The sequence below is a fragment of the Alligator mississippiensis genome, chromosome 11 (assembly GCF_030867095.1).
Source record: "Alligator mississippiensis isolate rAllMis1 chromosome 11, rAllMis1, whole genome shotgun sequence".
NCBI lineage: Eukaryota > Metazoa > Chordata > Crocodylia > Alligatoridae > Alligator > Alligator mississippiensis.
The window spans coordinates 62,103,570-62,116,235 of NC_081834.1; the positions used below are offsets into that span (position 1 = coordinate 62,103,570).

General features: G+C 57.5%; 1 pseudogene; it reads left to right on the top strand.

Annotated features, from left to right (window-relative positions):
- Nucleotides 1–1,036: 1,036 nt before the first annotated feature.
- Nucleotides 1,037–12,666, top strand: LOC132243753 (myelin-oligodendrocyte glycoprotein-like; annotated as a pseudogene).

A 12,666-nucleotide genomic window follows, 5' to 3' on the forward strand; every position in this document is an offset into this window, starting at 1 on the left:
AGATGCAGGACCTCCTGGCTCAGCCCAGTTGTGGGCACCTCTGTGAGACTGCGCCTCAGAGCCCAGCACTCGGCGGCCAGCTCGCTCTTTCCACCGGGCAGCTGGTGCGTCCTCCTCCAAAACCATGGGGGCGCAGGGCTGGGGCTGGGCCCGGTGGGGACAGCTGTGCGCTGGAAGCAGGGACGGGGACACTGGGCTGCAGCTCCCTCAGACTGGAGATTCAAATCCTCCTCTCCACCCCGCAGCAGATGCCAGGCAGCCAGCTGTGACAGTGCGTGCAGATGTGGGCTCTGCATGGGGGAACTGCCTCCAGGCCGTTGCTCAGTCCCCTGTCCAGCTCCTGGCAGCAGACACAGGGGACTAAGGCACAGGCTGTGATCTGCTTTGGCTGCCTTGGGTCCCTTGCTTTCATGCAAGCCATCTCTGTGTCTGTAGGGAAGAGGGCCCACAGCACCCTGGGCAGAGGCCCAGACCGGCTCTCTCAGCTCAGCACTTCATGTGACCCTTACAGAGAAAGGACGTATTCCTGGCGCGGTGCAGCCCCGCTCTGCTCTGCAACTCCTCAGGGTGTCAGTGTGTGGGTGCAGGAGGGACACGGGGCCTTTGCACCGGGGACAGACTGGGACAGTGCAGGGAGTTCAGGGTATTGCTGGGAGCAGAGGCCCTGGCAGCTGGACAGGACAAAGGCCATTGAGGATGATGTTTTAGCAGTCCCTGGAGCACGGGGCCCGTGGTGTCAGTGCTCTGGGGAGCGGAGTTGCTGGCTCCGAGGTTGGTGTTTTCTGGCAGCCTGGAGGGCTGTGTCTTTGAGGGAACTTGAATATCTTTGCTAAGGGACAAGTATGTGTGTGGAGGGAAAGGCGGGAAAGGGGCCTGGCTGGCACTTCCCTGTTACTTTTCCCACCCCGAGACCAGCTGGCAGTGCCCGGGAGACCGGTTCTTCCTGTGGTGCCCGCAGGGTCATTGCCATCCCTGGGGTAGGGCAGAGCCCCTCCCTGGGGAGCAGAAGCTGCTCCTGCTGCCACCCCCTCCGCAGCAGGCACGGGGAGGAGCCAGGGCTCTTAGGGCTGCTCCCTGGCCACGTTCACCCCTTGGCCAGCCCGGGTCAGTCACACCTCAGGGTGCACAGAGATGGGGGTCCAGCTGCCTGGTGACACCCCAGCCCTGTCCCTGCAGGTCTGTCCCGGGCAGGCACCTCTCCAGCCCCCATCACTGCTGCAGCACCAGGGCAGCTCCGTGGGGCAGGCGCTCGTGTGCACAGGTGCCAGGTCCTGCTGCTGGGTAAACCACACCGCTGTGTGAGGCTGCCTTCCTGGAGAGCCCCTTCCCTCTGCACCCCACATCCTGCCAGCTGTCCTGGTGCCATGGTCAGTGGGCACAGCCTTGTGCACACGTATGTTGGATTTGTGTGTTCCCTTGCTGCCCAGGCCACATCACTATGCAGAGAGAGGTTTTCTCATTCCCCACTGGCCCCAAAGGGAGCCCCTTCCTGCCCAGCTGCATCGCTCTCCTTGCTGCACTCCAGATTCACCATCCGATGGCAGGTAGGTGCCTCTCGTCCTCGTGGCATTTACGGCTGTTCTCTGACTGAGCTCTGCTGCCCTGTGACACAGCCAAGATGTGACCCTGACACCCGCTTCCACCTCTGCCCCCACAGGACCCAGGCCCAGCCCAGGCCAGACACTGACCCTCCCCCTCTGGACCCCCGCAGGCCTGCATCTCCCAGCTGCTGACTTGCCATGTCCGCTTCACCCTCCCTCCCTGCACCAGCCCAACGCCTGCTCCTTCCTGTCCCTTCCTGCCCTGCATCCACTGCTCTGTAGAGACCTTGTCCCTTGGCACTTACTGCCCCTGGGCTGTGGTCTGTCACACTGGCCTGGCTCTCAGTAGCTGGTGAACATGTTCAGTCTTTGCTCCACCGCTCTGACCAGTCTGTCTCCTCTGAAATGTAACTGCAGCCTGCCTGGGACTCAGACACCCCTTGCAGCCTCATGGACTAAGGCAGGGGTAGGCAATGTGTTTTGGCCTGAGTGCCAAAAACCCCACAATGTCTACTTTGGCAGGTGCCAGAGTGCCGACGTGCTGGAGCCCAGAGCAGCTGTTTGCAGCCTCCTGGCTGCAGCCAGCCAGTGCAGCCCAGCCTGCTTGCAGCAGGGCTTGCAGCCTCCCACCTTCCTGCTGGGAGCAGCCCGGGCTGCGTGGGTGGCAGCAGCTGCTTAGAGCCTGGGCTGGCAGTGGCGTGCTGAGCAAAATGGCCTTGTGTGCCAGGCCTGGCTTGCTGACCCCTGGAACAAGGTGTGGCCTGAAACCCCAGCCCTGCCCCACCCCCTGCCCCTACCTCCCTGGTTCCCTCCCCTGTGCCTGGGGGCAGCAAGAGGTGCTGCCCCTCAGTGCATAGGGCCTCAGGCAGCTGCCCTCCCCTACAGTGCCCGTCTCTCATTATGGGGCTGTGTCTGCACCGGAAAATGGACCCAATGATAATGGGAGCAGGGACAGGCCCTGCTGTGAGCTCCCATGCTGCACTGTGCCCGTTGGAGCCAGGCTGCGGGGATGCAGGTTTGCCCTTGTCCACGCTCACACTCTGCTGCCCTGTTGCAGCTGCACCGATGTTGTTCTTGACTCTTCCTTTCTCTGGTGTCTTGCTCTGCTCCCCAGCCCAGTTCAGAGTGATTGGACCAGGCCAGCCAGTTGTTGTCACCATGGGAGAGGATGCTGTCCTCCCCTGCCACCTGTTGCCCCCCATGAGCGCTGAGAGCATGGAGGTGCGGTGGCTCCGGCCTGGGTTCTCTTCCTACGTGCACTTGTAACGAGATGGACAGGATCAGGATGGGCAGCAGATGCCTGCATATCGGGGCAGGACTCAACTTGTGAAGGACGACCTCAGCGATGGGAGCGTCTCTCTGAGAATACGCAGCGTCCGACGCTCTGACCATGGGCTGTACACCTGCTTCGTCCGGTCCAATGACTCCTCAGGTGACGCTCTGTTGGAGCTGCAGGTGACAGGTCAGTGCCTCTGCTGTTTGCTCCCGCCCGCAGTGTCCTGAATGGGGCTGTTGGGCTCAGGGGGAGGTGACACTTACTCACTTGTCAGCACCCAGAGTCTTCTCTCAGCCTCCGGTGCCTGCAGTTTTGGTGCCTGCCATGCTGGCAGAGGTGGCATAGAGAGCAGAGGCAGGGGATGGAGAGGGGCTGAGAGAGAGAGGGAGAAGGGGTGGAGGAATAGGCAGAATCAGGCCCCAGTTACGCTAGTGAGAGTTGGTGCCTGCTCCCTGAGAGCATCTTCAGCAGGTCTGAGGAGGGAAGCAAGCAAGCACAGTGACTGTAGATCAGTACAGCAAATGACCGTCTCCCATACGCTGCTCCCACCCAGGGCGCTGAGGACTGCTTGTACCGAGCTGTGTGCAGCAGGGCAAAATTGCACTGGAGCTTCTCCAGGAGGGGCTGGGGTGCCAGGCTGAGCATGGGTTGGGTTTCTCTGCTCTGGGAGGAGGTGAAGGGCTGAGGGACCCCGCTGGGACTGAGACGGCAGGTGCAGGAGTTGTGGTACAACAGCTGGGTGTATATCCCCAGGGCTCCCACCCTGTCCAGACCACACCACACCTTTGCCTTAGAGCAGATGCCATGGTGCAGCGTGTTGCTCAGATTGACAATGGTGTCACAGACTATGTGTATAACGAAGGGAAGTTCTTCCAGTTAGCCAGTAGCTTTCTCTAGCTGAAAAAGTCACCGGGTGGTGCTACATGTGCAATTAATGCTCACAAATAAACTGTGGGGCACATTACTCTGGAGTTTATTCATGCGCAGCACATGGAGCTGTCAAAGCAGCCCTGGTGCGCAGAGGACCCAGGGCAGAAACCACTTAGGACTGGGGGTGCCTTAGGAAACCAGTTAAGAGTGGGGGTGCCTCAGCTTTGAGTGCCCCACCTGAGTCACCTGACGGGGCCTGGTATTCAAAGGCAGGTGCTCAACATGACACCACTCTGAAACCCTCGGAGGTGTCTCAGGCTGAGTGCACAAGGAGACTCAGGGTGCATTTCCCTGGGTGCACATTAACATAATGGTCACTCACGGTGAACCCCATAAGTCTTGGCTCCTGAGCTCTGAGTGCCTCACTCAGTCGAGGCACAGGGCCCTGGAAGGAGAGAGGAGATGCAAGCCCAGAGGCAGGACCAGGCTAATAGGGTGACAGGGGAGGGGCTGCAGTTTGGGGCTTCCCATCAGCCTGTGCTGTGAAAGTTTCACCCCAGGGCAGGACTCCCAGAGTTGCCGCCTGCCCCCTACATAGAGCAGTGCCCCCCAGGCATGGCACAGTGTGAGGGGGCCAGGATGTTCCCGGGTCTGGGGCTGCACGTACAGAGTCTGCACAGCAATCCCAGCATGGGGCCGTGCTGCACCACGCAGACATCCCCTGAGAGACCTCACTGCTCCTTGGGATTCGTCCCCATAACCCTGCACCTGGACCTGCACTGCCCACACTATGGCTCACTCCCAGCCTGCTCCTGGTACCTGCACACACTCTCCTGGGACGCCTTTGGTGCAAGGTCTGACTGAGTCCAAGTCTACTGCAGCCAGGAGATATGAGAGGTTCAAAGGCCTTGGGAGAACAGTGAGGAAAGATTTGCTCATGGTCCATTGGTAGCTGCTGGGGTGAGCGAGCAGGAGCAGGAGTCCCCCGAGGGCCACGGCTGGACATGGTCGGCAGAGCCCTGGGGACAAGCTGCTGGGACAGACAAGGGGGCCTGGCTCCCCGGCCAGCATTCGCTCGGTGCCTGCAGCGCTGCAGGGGACAGTGTCTGTGGGCTGCATTGATGGCACTCGAGCACCTCAGTCCTGATTGCGCCCCTGGGGTCAGCCTGCGCCGCCTGGCACGAGGGGTCACACTGAGATTCAGGACAACCTCACACTGGCACAGATCGCAGCTTTCAGCCTCTGACTGAAGGAGGACTAGCATATTTCCAGTTTCAAAAAAGAGGGCACCTGACAGGAAGGAGGGGGTATAATATGATTGCGGGGGGGCAGAGATATGACTGTGCCCTGGCCCTGCCCCTTGCTCCCAAGCCACAGCCACCTCAGCCCTGCAGCTGCCTATCACTCCCAGCCCACAGTCCTCTGGCACTGCCTGTGCCCTGAGCTCCTGACCCACCGTCCCCTGCCTCCCCGCCCCGGTGCCCGTCACTCCCGACCTGCAGCCCCCTGCTCCCCGCAGCCCTGCAAGTGTCTCCTGGAGGGCACGCAGCTCCCCGCTCCCCTCCCCAGCTCCCTCCCCTGCCGGAGAAGCCGGTGCCTCCCCTGCCCTGCTGCAGCCCAGTGCTGGCGGGGGGGAAACTTCGGTGCTGAGCAGAGCAAAATCCCAAATCCCAGCCATTTGGTGATATTAAAAACAAAAGACCCAGACAGAGATGGGAGGACCCCAAAAGAGGACGTGTCTGGGAAAACCCAGATGTATTGTAACCCTGGACTGAAGGGACATTGTTTGTCTTTGCTGACCTGCTGGATGAGGAGCCACTTCCCATGAGGGTCCCATGATGCCCTGAGGAAGGGGAGGTCACTATCTCTCTTGCCTCCAGCTGGCAGAGGCTTCTGCTTGCAGGGGTTGTGCTGCTGGGTCTGGTTTATTCCTGCAGTGACCACTCTGCTGCCTCCAGGCAGGGGCAGGACAGTAGGTGCATTAGCTGGTCTTTAGCTTGGGCTCCCAGTGTGCTAAGCATCAAGCATGGGGGAGGCCTGCTGGCCTGAAATCCATGAGAAGGATCCCAGGGAAAGCTACTGCTGCCCCCAGCCCTGTGCATTTGCTCACACAGGGCTGCCACGTGAATGCCACTTTCTCCTGCAGGTCCCTATTTCCCATGGGCGGTGGCTCTGGCCGTGATTCTGTCCCTTGTCGTTCTCCTGGGCAGTTTCTGCCTCTGGCGGCAGCACCGTGTGACAGGTAACGTAAGAAAGGGGGGTGACTGTGTGGAGAGGTGAGCTCCTCGGAGATGGGACAGGACAGGATGGACGGGGGCTCCATCCACTGCTCTGAGAGGAGCTCCAAGCACCGGGATGGACTGAAGCTGTGGGAGAAGTCTCTGAGCAGGCCAGACCCCACATCTGAGCCAGGAAAGGGGCCACGTGGATTCACAGCCCTGGAGCTCGGTGAAGAGCCCAAACCGAACACTGCAAGTGCAAAGTGCTGCACCTGGGGAGAAGGCATCACCAACACACCTGCAGGCTGAGGGATGACCTTCTCGGCAGCACAGTGGCAGAAAGGGATCTCGGAGTCATAGCTGACTCCAAGATGAATATGAGCTGCCGATGTGATGAAGTGATCGGTAAAGCTAACCACACTTTATCACGTATTAGCAGGCGCATGATGAGCAGGTCCAGGGAGGTGATGCTCCCCCTCTATCTGGCACTGGTCAGGCTGCAGCTGGAGTACTGCGTCCAGTTCTGGGCGCCGCTCTTCAAGAGGGACGTGGATAACCTTGAGAGGGTCCAGAGCAGAGCCACTCATATGGTTAGGCACCTGCAGGTAAGGTCTTAAAGGAGAGATTGAGGGACCTGGATCTCTTCAGCCTATGCAAGGGAAGGCTGAGAGGTGATCTTGTGGCCATTTACAAATTCATCGGTGGGGAGGGGGGCAGCAAGAAATAGGAGATGCTCTGTTTGCCACGACACCCCTTGGACTAACCTGGAACAACAGCCACAAATACACAGAGCAGGTTTAGGTTGGACATCTGGAAGAAGTTCTTCACGGTTAGGGTAGCCAGAATCTGGAACGGGCTCCCAAGGGAGGTGGTGCTCTCCCCTACCTTGGGGGTTTTTAAGAGGAGACTGGACAAACACCTAGCTCTTTCCTACACGGGTCAGGGGGTTGGACTCGATGATTTATTGAGGTTCCTTCGGACACTACCAACTATGAAACTATGACACTGCAGCGAGCTGTCCCACCAGATCTGTGCTGCTCAGCTGGAAACATGGATGACGAGGGAGGATTTCTGTGCTGGGAGCCTATTAATGTGTTTTTCCTGTTGCAGGGAAACACCATTACCATGGAAGTGGTTTTCCTAGTTGCAGGAGACAACCACTTTCTTGGCAGGAGGCAGTACCCTGACGGATGTAATGCATAGTTAGTCTCCCACTTTGTCTTCCAGTGGGAAGATCTCAGCTATACAAGGACTTTATGGAAATGGGAGACTCCTCCCTCACTTTCTTCTGTGGCCATACAGCTGAGGGCAAGCAAAACTCAGGGACATCCAAACCCCAATCCTCTTGGTGTGGGCCTGCACGGAGGATGCCTGTCAAAGGATTTGGAAGTATCTGACACCCCAGGCAGGGGTGGAGATGCTTGCTGGTAGCAAGGTTTCATGTGGTTCTTGGATGACTCATGGATTTGGAATTGATTTGACTGATTTGATTTGGGACATGAACATTTTTCATTTAAAAAATAAAAAAGTGTTTCTCCCAAATTCAATTCTCTCCTCAAAGCTAGGGCTGCTCGGCCTGAGATCGCCCCACAAGAACGGGCTGCACCGCATGCTGGTGTGCTAGTGTGTCTCGTGCACTGTGGGGGCTTCCTGCTGGTTTGCTCCCTGGTCTCCAGGGAGCCTGTGGGTGAGAGCAGGGTCTTAGGGTTGCCAATGGCTGTGACCTGACCCGGAGTCTCCAATTGCGGAAACACAGAAATCGCACTCGGGACATGCAAGGCCATTCTCATACAGGACTGGTGCTTGGGCCCAGCTGCTCTCGCTCCAGCTGTGCTGAGCAGTGACTGTCAGGCATGACGATGCCTCCGTGTCCTGCTGGACTGTATCCCAGGGCAGGCCCCCAGGTCCATCCGCACCTCCTTCACTACGCCCAGGCTGACATGAGCATGTGCTGGACAAAGGCCCCTCTGCCCCATCCCCTCATGGACATGTCTCTTCTACCCTGGTCCCAGGGGCAGCTACTCTCCATTGTCCTCACAATTAGGGGCAGGGACTAGCTGCAAGGCCAGGGGTTGGCCTAGGATGGACCCACCTGGTATCCAGCCCAGGTCCATGCCTCCCGTTGCTGACCCACTTCATCTTCCTCAGTCCCATTCCAGAAGCCTCGAGGTCAGCTCAGTGGATGGACACAGAAAAGAGCAGGAAAGGGATGAGGACAAAGGGACACAAGAGTGGAAGGGCCCACGTGGGCCCCTGACTGCAGTGCCTTGTGGCCACAGGCAGTCACACAACTGATGTTTAGCCAGAAGGGTGCACAACAAAAGCCATCCAGGCCCTGCTCCCCTGCATCACACAAACACTTCTGACCCCGGGGAGAGGTTCCCATAGTGGGAAAAAACCACCAAGATAGAGAGCATACAGTCTGGCCCAGAGCAGGAGAGACAATGGCCCAACCAACACCTTGGGCACCTGCAGGGGCAAGAATTTATTGGGTAAAAGATGCCCGATGATCCCAGTAACTGGAACCAACCAGCCCACAGTCTTGGCCAAGCTGACTTGGGAGATAACTCCCCCCTTCAGTATGAGCAGGGAACCAGCCCCCCTGGGCCAGTCTCTCTCCAGTATAGCATCACCTTCAACTAGCCCTGCCATAAGGGCAGGAGTCAGAGGGGACCGGGCAGGGGGATGGCTCCTTTGGAAGAGACCTTTAGAGCAGGTCCTGGAGGGGATAGGGAAGAGTGGGGCAGTTTGCACCATGCCCTGGAGCAGGTCAGTCCGAGGCAGCAGGGACATGGTGCGCAGGGAAGCTGATGCAAACCTGTCTGTGTCGGCCCATCCCCTTACGTGCGTGTGACAGTACGCGCGTGTACACAAGACACTACGTCACTGAAGCAATGAGCTAGGGGGACGTAGCTTGTCAGTACGACATAGCATCAGTGGGCACAAACCATGATGCCAACACTATATCACCATAGTGATGAACTACATTGCCAGAGCTTGTCAAAAAAAAGTAACCGTGCATCTCTGGGACTGCACAGTACTGGCAGCACTTGGTTTAGTACTAAATGACTCCACAGTCCCAAAAGGATGACAGGAATTAGGTTGCAGCTGAAGCAACCAAGAGCTCTGTCCTGATCACAGCAGGGCAGAGATCAGGATGTTCAGGGACTGTATCTACATTTCCAGCCTGCAGCAGCTTCTTTTCAGTTTCCCCTGAGCTTTCCTTGGTGTGTAACTCTGGGAGGGGGCTGATTACACCCCCCTTGCAGTGTGTTTCCCCCATAAGTTGCTGACAACTCCTTTCACCCCATCTGGAGGGGCAAAGGGTTTCAGAGATTTCATACACTTTCGGACTAGAAGGGACCTCAAAGATCATCAAGTCCACCCCCCTGCCCCGGAGCAAGAGGTCAGCTGGGTTCAAAGGATCCCAGCAAGATAAGCATCCAAACATTTCTTGAATGAGTACAAAGTAGGTGCCTGCACCACTTCTGGAGGGAGTCTATTCCAGGTCTTGGTGGCACAGACAGTAAAGACTTTTTTTTCTTATATCCAGCCGAAAACAGTCTTGGAGGAGTTTATGACCATTGGTCCTTGTTTTTCTTTGGGGCGCTCTGGTGAACAGATGTTCCCCCACATCCTGATGCAAACCCCTCATGTACTTATAAGCTGCCCCCGCGCCCCCCCTGAGCCTGTGCTTTTCCAGGCTGAAGAGTCCCCTGGCTCTCAGCCTCTCTTCATACAGCCTATTCTCCTGCCCTCTGATCATGTGCACGGCTCTCCTCTGGACTCTCTCAAGTGTCTCAACATACTTCTTGAATTGTGGAGCCCAGAATCGGATGCAGTACTCCAGCTGCAGCCTCACCAAGGCTGAGTGCAGTGGGTTTGGGGACCCAGGTGTGCTGTGGCCAAGGGGGACAGTGAGGGACAGCCCCTGTGTGTATAGGTACAGTGGAAAGGCCATTGCTTGGTGCTCTTCATCACTGTGTCCAGTCTCCATCTGTGTAACACGTCTCTCCTGCTGTTTGTTTCAGAGAGGCGCCGTGCAGACAAAGGTAACTTTTCTTCATGGATTTCCCTATGGAGGGAAGGGGGAGGTCTCCTGTTTTGCAGCTGGTGTCCCAGCAGGCCTTCAGGGCTCTCCTTGGAGAAGCTGTGTGTGATGTGTGCTGAGGAGCTCCCCAAGAAACCTCATCCTCCAGCACCCCCAGCCTGCTGCTCTGTCCCACCCCTGTGCAGTGCTGCGTGGGAGCCCCAGGGGCAGGGCTTGTCTCTCCAGGAGCCAGGGGCTAAGGGGCAGGATGCATATGGGGGGCACAGATTAGAGGGGCTGGATTAGGTGTAGCTTGAGAGGAGGGTGGTGAGAAATTGGGCTGTCAGGATTTAGGGGAGGCTGGATCATGAGGCCATGGAGGAGCAGGATTTGGGAACAGGAGTGAGAGGGGCTGGGGTGGAGGGTTGCAAAGCAAAAGGAGAGGAGTCTGAGACACCCTGAGATTGTGGGGCTGAGTGTGCTGCTGTGTGCAGTGAGAGAGGAGGGCTGGGAGGGGAAAGGAGGAGTTTTCTTCAGCCTCCCTCCACCTGCAGTGAGCAGGAAACAGCCTAGAGCACAGGCTAGTGAGCCCAGCCAGGCTGGGGCTGGTGGCAGGGGAGAGGGGGTAGGATGCACCCCCGGGCCAGGAGGTGGATTTGAGAGCTGTCAGCACGCAATGCCAGATGAAGATGATGTGAAGTGATGATTAGTGTGAGGGGAGAAGGGCAACTGAGGGCAGAGCTCTGGAGAAACCCCCAGAAGACAAGAGAGGGAGGAAGAGGAGGCAGGCGCCCTGGCAGAGGTGGTGGAAGGGCAGGCAGGGAGGGTGGAAGGGGAGTGCCCGGCAGCCCAGTGAGGACAAGTCACCTTGCTGGAGAGGTGCTATAAGGGGTGGGGCGTCCTGGAGCCAGGCAGCTGAGCCCGGTGCCCGGGTGTCTGTGCAGAGCCTGGTGAAGAGGATGTGCCCAAGGCAGCCGGGACAGCAGAGCCGGGTCCTGCCCACACAGCGCATGGCCCTGGGCTGGACTCGGCTTGATGCCTGGAGCACAGATCTGCAGTGTCTGTCCATGACCACGGGTGGGGAGAGGCTGCTGCACCTGGGCCCGGGCCAGGGAATTTGTGGGACTCCAGGTTAATTCTCGTTCTCTTTCACGTTGCAGCAAAGTATGAAGCAATGAAAGGTAAGTGCCTTTTACTGCCCCCCTGACCCCCTGACTTCACTGGCAAAACCCTGGTACCCAGCCACGCGTCCCTCCCCATCTCCAGGGAGGTCTTGTGACAAGGACACTTCTGTATGAAAGGGTCCAGTCCCACACACTGTCCCACACCCCCACATCAGGATGGGGGCAGTTGGCATAGTGCTGGTGCGGGGGGTGCTGTTCGCACCAGCTGAGCACCCCTTGTTGCTGAGGACTGCTTGGGTGTGTGGGCAGGGCCCGCTCTAGTCAGTCTGCCCTGTCTCTGCCCAAAGGGCTGAGTTGGGGATAGCTCAGGGCTTTCTTCCCAATGTTTCCTTGCACCTGAGTGATGTCCCTGGGGCAGCTCCTCTCACTTCCCAGAGGGGATGGGGAGATCTCAGGATCAGGGGCTACAAAGCAGTATCCAAAGGCAAAGGGTTGTGGTCCCAATCCTGCAGTCTGAACTCAGTCAGCATGTCCACTGAAGCTGATGTGGGGTGTGTTCAGCATGGGGGCAGATTTGTCAGTAAAGATCATGGCTATTGACCAGTCTTTCCACCTCAAACCTTTTTATTTTTTTTTTACTGACCATCTACAAAGCTTTTACTGATATGACACCCTTTCTTTAAAGACATATGTTTTTACTGATCTGTGTTTCACATAATGTAAATTCAGCCCTTCTGCCAGGCCTTGGGAGGGAGTGACAAGAGTGGGATTCATGTGTAGGGGATCAACACCAAGTGTAGCAGAAAGCTTTGGTTTTCAGTATGAAGTTGGAAGATTTTAAATGGAAAAAAATTTCTTGGATTGCCAATCCTGCTTGATGGCAGCAGTGGTATTACGATATGATGCCCCCACCCCAGGGGGCCCCTAATCACCCCCACACTCTGACACCCCTAACCATGCCCCACATGGCATAACACCCCGCCCTAGTCCACGTCCTAGTGTACCTCACCAACGCTGCTACCCCCATTCTGGCACAGACCTCCACCCACTCTGGCCCCTGCTTCTGTCCTACAGCTTCTTGCCAGCCACGCCACCCTGCTCCTCGTACCTCTGAGGTGGGCATCTGAGAGACACAGGGGGCAAGCCATTGGACCCAGCAGCAGCATGAGGCTGGGGGAGAGGAGAGGTCTAGGCAGGTTCCTGCGAGCCCCAAAGCCCTGACAAGAGCTCCCTGCAGGGCGCTCAGGTCCCGCTCAGACACCGGGGACAGTGCTGTGCTCTGCCTGTCTATCAAGCTCCCTGTGGATCAATTATTTATGGAGGACTCAAGTTTTTCACAAATGTTATGGGCCCGTGGTTTTTACTGTATATTTTATGGGACACCAGTAGAGTTACAGAGAGTTGGCAACCATGGTACTAACTGACTCGTGACTTTACTTGCTCTCCTCCCCTTTCCTTCCTGAGACCCTTGGCAGAGCTGGGTAAGTTGTGGTTTTGGTTTTTGCAGTGTCTTTTCCACTGACATGTGTCCTGTGGGGTTTGTGCCTGGTTGTGTGACCTCTGTGACCTCTGGTTTCTGGTTATTTCAGAATTTGCCGGAGCCTGA